Raw genomic sequence first — 15,288 nt, 5'->3', positions numbered from 1 at the left:
CCCACCCCCTCCTTCTCCTGAATGAAAAATAACCTATAAAACAGTGAGGCTGGCCCAAACTGATGAGATCCAGATGAGAGCAGCTTTAATCTGCAGCCTGTAGCCGCAGAGTGTTGAGAGGGATGGATAGGGCCGGGTATGGAGCAGAGGTGGAGACAGGAGAGTGAATGCTGAGACGAACATCGTCACTCATTCCGTCTGTCAGTCTGACAATCAATCCATCAATCAATCAATCAGTCGGTCATCTAAATTGGGATAATGTGTTGCAGATGCAGGTTTGTCCTGGAGGGGAACTCCATAAGTTTATATCTTTGCCGCCAGACTGATAGAGGTGCTGAATCTGACCTGACTCTTTGTTTCTTTTTGAATGTCATTATCATTATCATTAACCTCTAGCAGTGATGGGTAGATAGGGTACACTCAGTTACAATGTTCAATTTTCAGTACCACAGCAAACTCTGACCACGTTACCTTTGATAAAAGAAATGGCTTTAACAAGTTACACTCAGTGACAAAAACAGATTTTAACAATGGGAAGAAGAGCACACCAGGTCCTGAGAAATACCGGAATTAGTTGTATCAAGGCATCCCTATTGAAAGCAGGTGTTTTATTGCAAAATAACTAACAGATCTCATTACTCTTTAGCTGGATTAAGTCTTTTAGAGGACAGATACAGATTTAATGGCAGTTCCGATATAAATTTATTGCAGCTGAGTATTTGCAGTACAACTATTGAACGTTGCTGAATTCAGTGATTCATTTTAAGCAACGGGATCATGTAATATGAGGTAATAAAATACCTGTTGTTCTCTCGGTTTAGACACAAAGTCTAATGTCAGAACTAATCTGTAAACGTCTGTGTTTGAATCTGAAGAAGACACACGTCATGTCATCCCAGCATCTTGTTTTGCTTCATAACTCAAGTCTTCATTAACAGTCATTGTATTTGATGATTTAAACCAACATTTGTTCTTATGACTTTATTCATTTCTATTACTGACAGGTTAGTGAGGGTAGAAAAAAAACACAGAAACATGGTGCACAGCCAAAGACAGAAAAAAGAGCCAGGGTGTGTGCAACTACTCAAAGCTGAGCAAGTACCAACAAAGTAGACCGATGAGTTTAAAAGAAGATAGACATTTATTTATCTGTATAGTACAGGTAATTTAACAACACTAAAGGTTTCAGCAGAACTGCTTCTCAAACAGTCAAACAGCCTCATAAACCCTCTCACCCTCACCTTTCTGACGTCAGAATAGAGGCAGCTGTGTCCGACAATTTCTCTAACCTATAGCCACAAGTAAGCACATGATGCAGTGACGGACGAGGTGTGTGTAGGGGAAGGAACTGTTTCTCTCACTTTTCATGTGACCGAGCGAACGCAACACTATGAACCTCCTCCAGGAGACACTGACAACGTGTGGCGTTATCCCCATCTTTAAATGATATCACATCTCCTCCCTCTATTAACCTCCGTCTTTTAACAAGTGTGGCCGTTTAGAACGGCTATAAACACTTTTGGCCTCACACGTGGTCACCCAGCTGAATGTATGAATGAATTGTTTTCAGGCATAACATGAGCCCAAGAGTCTACGGCCACGCTAGCTGTGTATTACAGTTCATCCTGAATCCCATGAGTATCTCGAGTTAAAAAGATGTAAACCTGGTGGCACTGTAGAAACAGAAACAGAGCAAAACTGACAACCCAGGACAGAGTGTAGCAGAGGGTAACAGTATCTAAATCACAGGACAGGACAGGACCAGGACAGCAGCAGTGAAAGCCATGTTATCTCCCTGCAACACCCTCCACACCCCCCCTCCACATCCACATACGTCAACAGGCCTCCGCAGCTCTCCCCTGGGTGTTCCTGACAGACAGCACAGGGGAGGCCGGGGTGTCTGGACAAGCAGATGAGGACGGAGGGAGAGGTGACCCGTGTGTTTTTGTTTGGGAATGTGAAAGTATGTTGGTCATACTGGCAACAGGCTCGGTCAACATGACTCTAAAACACAGACCATTACACATTACACTACGATGACCTGTGTGTGTGTGTGTGTGTGTCTGATGGGAATACACATCTGTTTCTTTTGTCAGTGTAATAGTTTCAGAAGTTGTAGTGGTGTTATTACGGCTATCGGCAGCTGTGATTAAAAAATGTACAAATCCCAAGACTAGTCTAACTGTGTGTGTGTATGTTCATGTCTGTGATTCTACATCTGTACATACAGCATGCGTGTGAGTGAGAGTCTGTGTGAGGGCTGGGATACCATCCAGTAATTGGGTACAGCCTTTTAATGTCAGTCAGGGCTTATTAGCGAGAGCGATCCATGACGCTAGCAGGCTCCGTCTCCTCCTCTCTCCTTTTTCATGTCCCCTCCGTGCACTTTTACTTCACTCGCCCTACATCTTTCCTGTGATTTGAAACATGTCAGTGTATATTCAGGACGTTATGTCAGCCTCTTGTTTCACAGTGTTGCTCCACTGGTTCGCTAGTTGTTGACATAATCTCTGTCTCTCTCCCTTCTCCTCAGGCTGACATGTTGTTGGCCTCACCGTTGCCCTCTGTTCATGAAACCTGATGAGGTGTCTGCTTTTTCCATCTTTATTTCATTCACAGGGATATTTTTCTGTCCTCTTAAGATTTGCCGAAGCCAGGAGCGCTCAAAGCCTATAACAGCCACTTTTACATTACAGCACTAAACAGGAATATCTGTACGCTAGACTTCGAGTGTTGATTTCCCAGGATGAAAAGCTCTTTCTTTGTATAAACGCTGTAAACAAAGTTTGGCTGAGGGACAGCAATCACTACCTGGAGAATTTAACCTGATGCTTCAGTGTTTGATCCCCTGACCCTTAAATCTAAAAAAAAAAAATTTGGTTTATGACGAAATACCTGCACATCAGCTGTAGTTTCAGTTTTACTGCTAATGTTAGAAAACACTGGCACCTTAGCATTGACATTGTGAGCATGTAAGCATGTTGATGTGTTTTTAAGTTTAAATCTTAAAACCTACATGTTTTCATAGGCTTTTGAGTCCCTAAGGTTTTTATCTTTCACTTTTATCTATTATTTTTAATTCAAACTGTTCCATGTCTGTCCCAGACCATGATATAATTAACATATCACATAAGAACTATTTCTATGTCTTGTGTTTCTTGTTGTATTTTATTGTACAGCACTAAGGTTGTTTTAAATTAGCTTTATAAATAAACTTGATTTGATTTGATGTTAGCATTTAGCCTCACGGGACAGCTAGCATGGCTGCAGATGGTAATGCTGTGGATACCTCAAGCTGTCTCGCTTTTTTTTTTTTTAATTTGTTCCTGCAAATTCACTCAGCAGTGAACGCACTGTCACAGTCACGGCCCTGGAGCGCAGGGTTAGCACAGCACTCTTGGAGCACACAGGACTTCAGCTGTAAGACCGTGTGGGGGGCTGAAAACTGGGTCTTCGGACTGACCTCTCTGACCAACGTGGATGTAATGATTCACACAAAGTTCTCATTAACAGACTCACTGCAGTGTTCAACCAAAATGAAATATTCAGTTCATCACAATTATTGTACTGAATTGAATGCATTGTACTGAGTGGTAAACATGACACAGTATATTTATCTGTCCTGCTTTGTCCTTGTGTTTATCTTATGTCAGGTCATGGCTCAGCCTGTATTAAGTATGTACCTACTTTGTAAAGGCTGGCCTATTGACTGTTCTGGCTCTGTAAGCCCACAGTAAAATTCATATATGTAGTAATTGGCAACAATTTGTACATTTCACGACTGATTTGCTCTGCATTAGGAAATACATCAATGATACAAAGGTTTGGAGAGGAATTGGACAGCCTCTCTTGGCTTCCGCTAACACACTGTCAGTGTGAATATTATTAATTGTGACTGCTGGCTGCTGTTTTTGACAGCTCATGTAGCCAGAGTGATAATTATAAAAAACAAAGAACTGGAAATGCATTGGATATTACACAGCTAATACTGATCCATTGAAAATGCCTCGGCCATTGGCTGTGATACAGATCCTGCTGAGAGCTTTTGTTAAACCTCTAACAACCACTGAAATGTTTTTCCTTCCACTGCTAAAATGATTTCTCAGTTAAGAATTATTTCTAAGCAGCAAAATGACTCTTGGTGATTTCCGGTGGGAAAAAAATATTATGTGTAAAATCCATTATGTCATAACTACTCCACACTGAGTCTACATGCCACTGGCCTGACCTCATTCAGATCATTCTAAACTTGACCCCTGTCTATCCTCCTCTTTTGCCGTTGGGTACCAACTATCTCCCATCAGTCACTGGTCTTGGCAGTGGCTGACCCAGCAGCTACCTGCCCAGTGAGGGGTGCAGGCAGCCCCACGTACGACCCCAGTCTGCTGCTGCAGCCGCTGCCAAAATCAGCATGGAGGAACTGGAGAAAACACCAAGACAAGATCCAGAGGCAGACCTGGGCCTGGATCACTTTACACTGAAGATTATGTGCTTTAGCAAGGGGTCTCCTTCCAGAGGGGGGAACGCTCACTGTTATGGTTTCCCATCCAGTGTTACCATGATTTATTTGTGCATTTGCAAGCAGGAATGTGTTACAAAGACAGGATATTCATTATAGCACCGCAAGAAAACCTCGCTACCTCCCCAGTCCCCAACCTTGACAGCGCGGGGGTCCAGAGATCAGGGAACAGCATGGATGATGCTTTTCATAGATGATGCTGCAGTCACTCTGCATTATGAATCCCCTTCACATTACAAAGTGTTGTTACCTCAGTTTGTATATAGAGTTTCTATATATGAGGAATATCATAAGAAACTCCTGTACTGGTCTGTTTTTATGACTTCTGAAATTAATCCCATCTCTTATCTGTGTATCGACTCTTACTGCAAGAATGTGGGATGATCTGAGCGGGGTGAAGGGGGAGGAAATGCCACGTGTAAGAAATGAGGGAGGACACTGACAGGAGGAAGAGGAGGATGGTTAAAAGACAGCCATGAAGGTTGTTGTCAGCTTAAAGTGTTCCCTCTTGGGACTCTGGTGGGAGGAACACAGGAAGTGGAGCTCACTGGAGGTCAACGGCCTCTTAACACACCAGGACAGGAGACCGGCCATGTGTGTGTGTACGTCTTGTCATTTTGATGGATGCTTCTTACTGATGTGGCTTATATGTGTTACAAGTACAGCATGTTGTATTCATCAGCCGTGCTGTAATTGATTTATTTGCTCAGTTGCGAGCAGCTCAAGAACTTGGCTGGTCGTGTTGCATGTGATGGTGTGATGAAGGATTATACTGAAACACATTAGCATGATGAGACCAACAATAAACCTGAGGTGTAGCACATTGTTGGAGGCCTGCCATCCTCTTTTTTTTTTTTTGTATATATTTTCTTTGCTTATTTCTGATGTTAAGTGTTTTGTTTTTGTCTTTTCAATGTTTTTAATATTTTTCTGCTGGTGGGATTTTTAATACTTTTTTTTAATAAGGCGTTCTGTCCAATAGTTCTTTGTAGGCTTTTTTAAATCCCCAGTGAAACTATATTTATGCTTCTTTATAAGCTAATCTAATTTGTACTTTCCACTCATTTGCCTCATAGTACAACCAAGAAAAGCAGCAAAGTCCAACTAGTGACAGCTTGTTTAAAGATGAAAAATTTAAAAATGTCCATCCTAAATACAAAATGTTGTAAAACTCCAAAAATCCACTCAAACCCGCTGTACACGTCAGGGTTCTCATGAAGGTGTGAAGGTGTTGAGCACAGCCACATGTTAAGCTCCTTTAGTGTTGCCGTATAATTGCGTGTGTGTGTATTCTTTTTAACTTGTGTGAGTATACATATGTAAAGGTGTTAGTGTGGCGAGTGTGAGCACCTCCTCTCTGTTTATTTGCTCTGCTAGCCCACTTCCAGGACCCAGGCCTCAGGGGAAACATCAGAGCTCTGGCCTAACAGAGAAAGCTTTGACTGGGAGCACAGGAGGTCTGAACCACTTCCACCAGAATACAGGCTGACCTGCACTCCTCCTCCTCCTTCTCTTCCTCCTATGTTATGCCTCACCTCTCCCCACTCGCCTCATCTTTCCATCATTTCTCCTCCTGTTCTCCCATCCCGACCCCCCTCTTTAAAAAAAACCCTTGAAACCTTCTGTCTCTAGCTCTAATTTCCTCGCTGTCATCATTCCAGGATCACAGCAATACTTTGATACAACCACTGAACATCTGAACAGACACACTCATACTCAGCTTTAATACTTCTGATTTTCTGAGATGAACATTTTCTATGGGTGCCTGCTGACCGCCCTCCCTCTCCCTCCCTCCCTCCCTCTCCCTCTCATCCACCCATGTCATTTTAAGATGTCAAAGGAATAGTTGGACATTTTAGGAAATATATCATTTGTTTTCTTGCTGAGAGTTAAATGTGAAGATTAATATCTCCCTCATGCCTCTGGAGCCAAGTGCTGATTAGCTTATCTTAGTATAAAGACTGGAAGCAGTGGGAAACAACTAGTCTGGCTCACGATAAAGTAAAATGAAAATTTGCCTGCCAACACCTAATTAACATTACTTAATGTATATAATATAAACAGAAATTTTGCTGGGTTTTACATTTGGTAACTGTTTTTTGGCCACGTTCATCTCCCTAGCTGTAAAATACCCAAAAATCATGTTTGAAAAGGGGTTGGTTTGTCAAAAAACAAGCCTCATGATCTTGTGTTATATCTCACTTACAGGACTAGTTCAGCATTATGGGAAATATTCTTATCTTAGAGGCAATTACTTGATGTTGCTGTTATTTGACAAACAACAGTTCATCCATGTGTCCAGCACTCCTGTGCAGCGTTGTGGCTATAGTGCTTGTTGCCACATGCAGTTTTGTTAAAAGTTTACTCTGTACAGGCATAATGGTACCAAACCTGTCAACCTCATGTGCTGACAAGACGTCGGCATGCGGCACACAGTCCCTGTGCCCAGATGTTGTTTGACAAAACATCCAACTCTACCCTCCAAAATACTGAGCAATTTCTTAAGCTAGTAAATTTCCTAAAATAAAATGACTATTAAAGAAAGTAAGTGGGATCATCTCATTGGAATGGTTATTAAAGTGTCTCTGTGGGACCAGACCTCCTTCTTCCTGCTTATCTGTCGTTCCATCACACACAAAACCTCAGACACCACAGACCACATTTCCTGATGATGCAGGATGATGCAGCAACTCACCACTTCATTGTGACATGTTGTAAATTTCCCTACATCATTTCGTCACGCACAATCTCCCAGTAACCACTGAGCAGACTTTAACGAAACGGAGGTGAATGATGCATTTTCACACCACATGCCAGGTTTTCAAAGTGTCTTATAAGTACTATGGTTTTTGGTCAAAACTAAATGGGTTTGTAAGTGCTCTGGCATTTATTATTGCCTCATTTTCCCTTATTTCATGATTGTGATAAACACATCTTGAAGTGCGTGTATGAGTGCGTGCGTGCGTGTGTGTGTGTGTGTGTCTCAGGGTTGACAGAGATTTCCCAGGGGACTTTGGCCTCTGTGACCTATTCAGGCTCAGTGTCACTGCAGGAATGTGGCATCTCTGACCCTCTGAGCTGCTTTCTGTGACAGACACACACGTGATCTGCTCTGTCCAAGTCCACAGGGATTTGGAGGTTTGGTATCCTACCTGACAGCAAAGGACAGAAAAGATGTGAGGGAAGACGTGGGCAGATATGGACACACACTCTATGTTTCCAACTATATTTCTAAGCAGAGAGCTGGGAGCAAACATTTGAAATATTACCAAAACTAAAATGAAAATTAGGCCACCTTCCATCAACATCAACTGCCTGTTCAGAAAACTCATCCAACTCCTTATGAGATTTTTGTGTTCATCAGTATTGATCTTTAATGCCAGCTAAACGCATGCATGCCAGCTATGTTTGCCTGTAACCGCTGTAATTATTTAGGCCACACAGACTTTGAGTCACAAACTGGCCCACTGATACCAGATGTCGATAACTCCTGCCCACATTGTGAAACAACAGGAAATACTGCAATATCACTATTTACCAAACCAATGTGTTCCCATCATAAGTCATTGTACAATTTTCTGGCATGAAACAAAGCCATAGGATTACGTGGATGAATGTACCACATCAGTATGTGTGTGTGACAGAGAGAGAAGCTGTGTAAAGACACACTTCTTTTTACATGGATGTTTGGATAATGCTTTTTAAATATATATCAATGTGAATGAAACACAGCTAACTAAATGTATAGCGCAGGAGTCAGGGACTGATGGTCCAATATGGAGATAAGGGAAGAGAGAGGGGGGTAAAGAGGGACCAGAGTAGGATGGGTAAGTGCGAGATAAGGCTGAGTGAAAGCAGCTACGCAGTGAGGTCAAGCTAACGACAGCTCCCTCATAACGATGTGTCTTGTTAAATTTTCATGCCAGACAGGAAAGCTATTTTAAAGGGGACGTTTTGCTAAATATCCCACCAGAGACTGTACCTGAGGCTCAAAGTAACAGACTGATAAGACCATGAAGGTCTTCCAGGTTTTCTAAATGGCCGTGTGACTCCCTTTGTGTTGAAAAATCCTTGGAGGTATAGAGAGATTAATGACTCTTTTCAGTTGTAACTCTCCGGCTGTTACTCTCCACACCTCCACTACTCTGAGGTTTAAATTTTGTTACATGAGACAAAGCTTCATACACGCAGCAACATGTACCCCGTCGGGCTTGTCAACTTCAAACAACGGTGCAACAGCGTCGTTCCAGTCTGTTATCAATTGTCCGATGATTTGTTTTGTTGAGCTATTGACAGTGACAGTGCAGCCATAAAAAGGGGCTGAAAAAAACACTAATCCAGAGCAGATTGTACACCAAAACACAACCATTGTGTTTGTCCAGAGGGCCGTTCAGGTGCACACTAATTAGAAAAAGATGGAAGATGATGACTGGAATTTTTTGGGAGGTCCGACTCTGGTCTATAGCTCTACGAAGACAATTATACCTCCATTAAACACAGGAAGCGTAACTCAAGGGCCTCGTAAAAGTCCTCTCTGAGAAAATGAAGACGGGGACAGCGTTAAGTGCTCCTCAGTGCAACCAAACAGCAAAACTGAGAGCGGTATAGCTCTGCTGAAAGAATGTTGTATCAGCTCCAAGTGTGAGAAAAATGAACAGGGATATGTTGATCACCATCCAAAGCACACAGAGAGGAAACTCTTAAGGGAGAGAGGAGAGTGATAGTTTGAATAGGATGCCCCTGTGGACTTCTGGATGCAATGCAAACAACCCATGAGTGGATCGCGTTCGGTCTGAATGCGCTGCACTCATGAGTGAGTCGGCGATTTTGTTTCCCCATGGCGAGAGCGGAGGTTTCACCAAGCACTTTAACGACCTGAGCTCATGAGCCGAGGGCGAAAAATTACTTTATCCACAGTTTTAATGATGAGGGCTGAGCTGAAGACAGAGCTGTCAGTGACTCACTAAAATCCTCAATGGATGATAAACAGTAGACTGAAGGTAATTTCATCACCATAACACACACACGCACACAGACACACACACATATGTACGTACCATATATGCACACACATGTTTACAGTTTATCAAATTCAATACCAACAGACATCTACAAAGTGAGGCAGCATTGGCAGGATTTACCCTCACACTCACACACACACACACACACACACACACACACAGCTACAAGCCTAACGTATGATCTCATTTATGTGCACCTGCACACACACACACACGCACACACCCAAGTATCAAATGTAGTGATCTTCAGTCCAGACATCTACAAAGTATAACAACATACACATGGACACTTGCACAAACATATTCACATACTACTCATAAACATATGTCCAAACACATGACACGCACAGTGATGGAGGCATCTGGTCCTCGTTACCTGTTTCAGAGCCAAATCAAATCACCTCCTTCCATTCTTCAGTCAGGGCTTTCCTGCTGTTTGAAGTAACAGGCTTTAGCACCTAATTTTACTGTTTATTATTTGTCCATTTCTGTATTAACCCTATCACTGGAGGACAAGACTACTGGGCAGAGTAGTGAAATGTAAAGTGTGCGAGTGATAACATGTACAAACCACACATTTTTCAGGATGGAAACAGGGTTTTTACAACACCGTCCTGTGTGAGATGATTAAACTCACTCAATACATAGACAACAGTGCACAGTTTCAATTCAAGTCAGAAAAACTACAACATAATACTTGCTGTAGGAAGTTTTTTCAGCAACAGCAGTATTATAATGGCTGGTTTTATGGCTTGTAAGAGGGGGACCTCTGACTGCAGATCCCAGCAGGCACTGAGCGTTCAACCCTGCAGTGTATGAGCCACACACACACACACACACACACACACACACACACACACACACACACACACACACACACACACACACAACATACAGCACATAGGACAGAGAACATGTGGACATGTGCAGACATACACACAGGTCTGCTTCTCATCACCTGGTGCAGAAAACAGCCCTATGTCTGCACAACCAGATACAGATGAATAGCACCTCAGTGATGTGATACATTCTGCATACTTCGCTCTTCCTCACTGCATCTGTCTCCTACGCACGGCATCTGCAGCTCTGCGTCTGATACTACACACCAGTGTCCATTCCATGTACACTACTCTCTGCTAACACTCCCACGTCATGTTCTACGTTTTGAAAATTCAAAAATAATAACAGAATAATACACATGCATGGACATATGTCAGTGATGACATAAGTGAGGATGATCTCAATTCGGTGTAAACCACTGAGTGCATATAATGAAGGGAATAATGAATGAATGAGCAAGAAGGTGGTTTCGGATGTGGCTTTGGTATAACAGAGCCATTACTGATATTGTGGGTTTACTGCTGTGACAAGTTAAAATAAGGCCTTTGAACTGTCATGCTGCCCCCTGAGTAATTTATTGTAATTATTGCAACTGCAATTTGCCCAGAAAAGCTGATTGGAAGGAGAGGCCAGAGAAGAGCATCAGTGAGGAAGAGGGTCTATTCGCAAGAAATCATGTGTTGTTCGAGACCCAGTTCGAGCTTTGGCAACAGTAAACATATGCCATGCTAACCCTGTCTGGACTAACCGGAGACAATCATGTCAGTCAGTCTCTGTAACTGCTTTACAGCTGTTGTCAAATAGACATTTTGACATGTCACAGCAGGAAAAGAACAGGTGTAAATAGTAACGTAATAGAGAGAGTAGAGCTGTGTGATATGACCTATAAATAATATTGCGATAGTTTTAGGGCTATATCATGATACTCGATATATATCTTGATATTTTAAAATCTCCTCTAAAGCACTTTGTAAATGCAAGATTGATGCATAAAAATACACCAGCATGATGATTCTAGTCCCTGCAACATTTGTATGCATTAAAACATTCTTGTTTACTGTTTATTTATTAGTGGCTTCTATTGAACCAGTTTTAAATTTGCATGCAAAAAGGCAGAAAATAGCAACACAACAAATTAAATTCGTATAAACGTAAAAACTCGCTTTGGCGCTTTGCGTCTTTTGCCCTCTCCAGTTTCCTCACACACACTGCACCTATGTCACACACACACACACCCAGTAGTTTTATGGGTGGGCAATGAGCTATAGGAAAGAGCGAGAGAAATGAAAAGTCAAAGTGAATTTTATGCCAGCGGATTAAAACAATTATTTGAAAATTTGTACTCGATGTCTGTGATATAGTCATTTACTACGTCCCACCTGGAACAAGCCACAATACATCAAGTATATTTTCGTTATATCACCCACCCCCTACACTGAAGTGTCTTGGTAAGTGTCTTATGCACAACACCAGGGAACTTGAACTGAAAAACTCAAGTCTTGTCAAGTGGCATAAAAAGACAGTGTGGATACAGTATATAAAATCTGAATCAGTACAACATAAATATGGTTAGTAATTTCCTGCTCTTTTGCTTTGGACTGCACACATGCACAGTTTTATCAGACCACACACAAGGCAGCAAGTTAGACTAAACATCACTAACACACAAAGACTGTACAGTCTGTTTGTGTGTGTGTGAAGCAGGTGCTCTGTATTACATGTTATCTGGGTATCTAGGGTGTTTCTGATCCAAAGAGGAAAATAAAGAGGAGAGGAACAGAGGACAAAGAGAAACACAAGGAGGAGTGAGTGAAAGAGAGAAAGAGACATCCAACGAGAGAATGACACAGCAGAGAGAAGAAATACACTGAGCAGCTTCTCTGATTTCCCCTTCTTGCTCTTTTGATAGAATTCTACGTGGTTTTCCAGGCAAATCCCCCACTGAGGAGAGCACTCAGCCAGACTGCAGCTTTATTTCGTTTGTATCAAAAAAAGAAAAAAAGAAGCCCCCTCTCCTTTGCATTGCTTTATTTCCTTGCCACCATCCTGTAGTTCTCCCTGCTGGGCATATTTTTTATTAACATTTTGTATTATTATCCTTTCTATGCTGCTTGTTAATGGTCCAGGAGCGTTTAGGAAAAGACCTTCTGATAGAAGTGAAGTCTAACAAAGGTATTTGTAAGTTATGCTATTGCTACATAGCCAACGTGAGCACTAACAGCTGTTTATTTACCAGTCTAGAAGAAAGGTTGCAACTTCAGCATCAAACTTCGTTCCTTCACTCACCAAAAGCTGTCTCCAGCAGTGGAAAGCAACACCAATGTTAACTCTATCAAGTGATTTCTTCTACTGAAGTTAGCATGCTAACCAGCTAGCCCCTGCCTGTCTCGTCACTTTCCAATAGCAACTCACTGTAGCCTCTAATCTGTCCTGAAGACGTAGCTCTACTCAGAGGGTGTATTATAACCTCTTGTCTTGAAAACGCAAGCAGCAAAAACCTACAAATCGTCCCTTAAAAAGGGGATTCAAAAGATGTTAAAGAGTTGGCTAGCGTGAGATGTGATGAGTTGGGGGCATGAACCAAAAAGGCACATTCACCTCAGGTAACAAAATGTAAGTAATTTTTAAATACATTATAAACCAATTTAATAATTTAATTCATATTTTTACACCACATACCGTATATTACGCAAGTATCACCTCTTAAGTATGAGTAATCTGCAATATCTTGACTGCATATGACTCCACATGAGCACCACACCCCATGGATGAGAAACTGTCGACACTATATTTTTGACAGCTTTGCATAGTATCAAGCCAAAACTGGGCAGTAAGAACTGTGTTTGGGATCAGGACTGTGTTGAGAGAGTTATTCTATCATCCTTCTCTCCTGCTGTTTTACCCAGTTTCTGGAGTTTTCTGTGTGTTAAGTGTCAGATTACTATCAAAGAAAAATGCATGAGTGGATTCAACTTTTCTGTGTGTGAGTGACAGACATTGACTGTTTCTGAATCACTAAAACAACTGTTATATGTACTCTTAGTTGGGTCAATTACCAATTAGTTGGGTGAATGCATGAATAACAAACATGGTGTTTGTGGGTGAGCCCCATGCGGCAGCTTGCCACATTGTTTTTTTCCTCATTTACTGGGATGATATATCTCTGGCTTTCATCTCTTTATCTATTGTTTTTATCGTGTATGTGTCTTGTTTGCCTCAGTCATGTCAGTGTTTTCTAGATAACTCATTACCAAAGTGTTTATTTAGTATCTAATTTGTGTTTTTGCTCCTTTTCCTGAACAAGCTCTCAGTTGGCCAGTTTTCCCTCCTTTCACACTGACTAATTTTGTGATGTTGGGGCTTGACTGAGTGTGTAAGGATGTGTGTGTGCATGTGTGTGAGTGTGTGGGGGAAGGTTAGCAGCTTTGAAAGTATGTGCAGAGACCACATAGGATCCAGAGTTGAGGTGAGAGCCAAGTCTAATGCCATAAATCCAGGAGGAAACAAAGGAGATGAGAGGGAGCTTTAAGACTCTGAGATACCGCTACTTTATCTGCACTAAAGGTGTCAAGGAGCAAAGTTCACGTGCACTTTCGCACACACTCATCACATACACACTTGGATCCCAGCTAGCAACTGTCAGTTAGTTAATCAATCATCCCAGCCAGTCAATCAGTCAGTCATCCAGCATGTAAGAGTTTGAAGCCAGAGTGTCATTCACCCTGTGACTCTGTGACCCTCAGAGTCTCCCAGCCCAGTGTTATTTTAGAGTGTTAACTGCTGAAGGTCTAATCATCCTCATCTCTCAGAGGGGCCATCACACCAGAGATGATCCCCCTGTGGTTTCATCCTACCCCGTCCCAGGGCACCACGTCCCCTTGAGGTGGAATTAATAGGACACAAGTGGTGGCTGCTGCGGCTCAGGTCAAATCAAGACTGACTAAAGTGTTTCCTGTCATTCTTATTTCTTTTTGCCCCAAAATGACATGATCACTGTTGACAAGTACAAGGACAGGATCAGTTTCTCAACACTAACCTCGCTGACCTCATCTGGGTAGCACAGAGCTGTCAAAACTTGGTAATTATGTGCACTTCAAAACAACACTTAACATGCATGAAACTTGTTGTTTATTACATTTGACCTGGCCTCAACCCCTGCATTAATACTCAAGCTACTAGACAGAGGCCTGGCTTCTGTCTCTCTGGAGCAAATCACACAGGCTCAGCTCTACCAGAAAGAAGGAAGCTGTAGAGTGGAGATGGAGATGGAGTCCAGGCCCGGAGCTGAGTCGGTCTCAGTCGGGTCTCAGTAATGAAGACTTTAAATGTTTCTGGGTGACACACAGGGCAACTTTGGGTGGGGGGGTTGTACTTGGACTTGGTGCTTGTGAAGGACTCTTCGCCTAAAGATAATTTTCCATACATGTTAACAAGGTCTTTTACATTTTCACCTCATCCTGTCTGACCAAAAAAAAAAAAAACTAAACAAACACTCAAATTATGCTATAAACATACACTGTGGCATGACCGTCAAAACCACTGGTATCCACTCTGCAGACATTTTGTGACAGACCTTCATGCCCAAGACAGAATATGATTACATGCGCTGTCATTGTATAAGAAAGAAAGGGAACAACTGATTTGTAGAGATCAGCAAACAAATTGCTAACCTTCAGTAACCCCCTTGAGGCTGTCTTACAGATTGCATAAAACACAAAGCAAAGTCCAAAGCACTAATTCAACCCAAAAAAGACCCACAATGCGGTTCACTAAGGGAAATAAGCAAATCCCAACCCTGCAGTTCAACAACTCAAACCAGCAAAGATTTTAATTGTCTGAGTGAAGCCAACAACAATGTTCACAGACTGAAAGCGACCAAGTACAAAACTGAAACTTATGTGGTCTTTA

At 42.1% G+C, this 15,288-nt stretch overlaps 1 protein-coding gene across 1 annotated transcript in view; it reads right to left on the bottom strand.

Annotated features, from left to right (window-relative positions):
- Positions 1 to 15,288, bottom strand: part of LOC111672274 (collagen and calcium-binding EGF domain-containing protein 1-like) — a 31,862-nt gene that overhangs the window by 8,591 nt on the left and 7,983 nt on the right. The gene's annotated exons all lie outside the window — the stretch shown is intronic.

Source organism: Seriola lalandi, unplaced genomic scaffold (genome assembly GCF_002814215.2).
Source record: "Seriola lalandi dorsalis isolate HSWRI2012SDOR001 ecotype SW California unplaced genomic scaffold, Sedor1 jcf7180002054898, whole genome shotgun sequence".
Taxonomy (NCBI): Eukaryota; Metazoa; Chordata; class Actinopteri; order Carangiformes; family Carangidae; genus Seriola; species Seriola lalandi.
The sequence above is the reverse complement of the archived record's forward strand: the minus strand, read 5'-3'. Positions and strand labels throughout refer to the sequence as shown.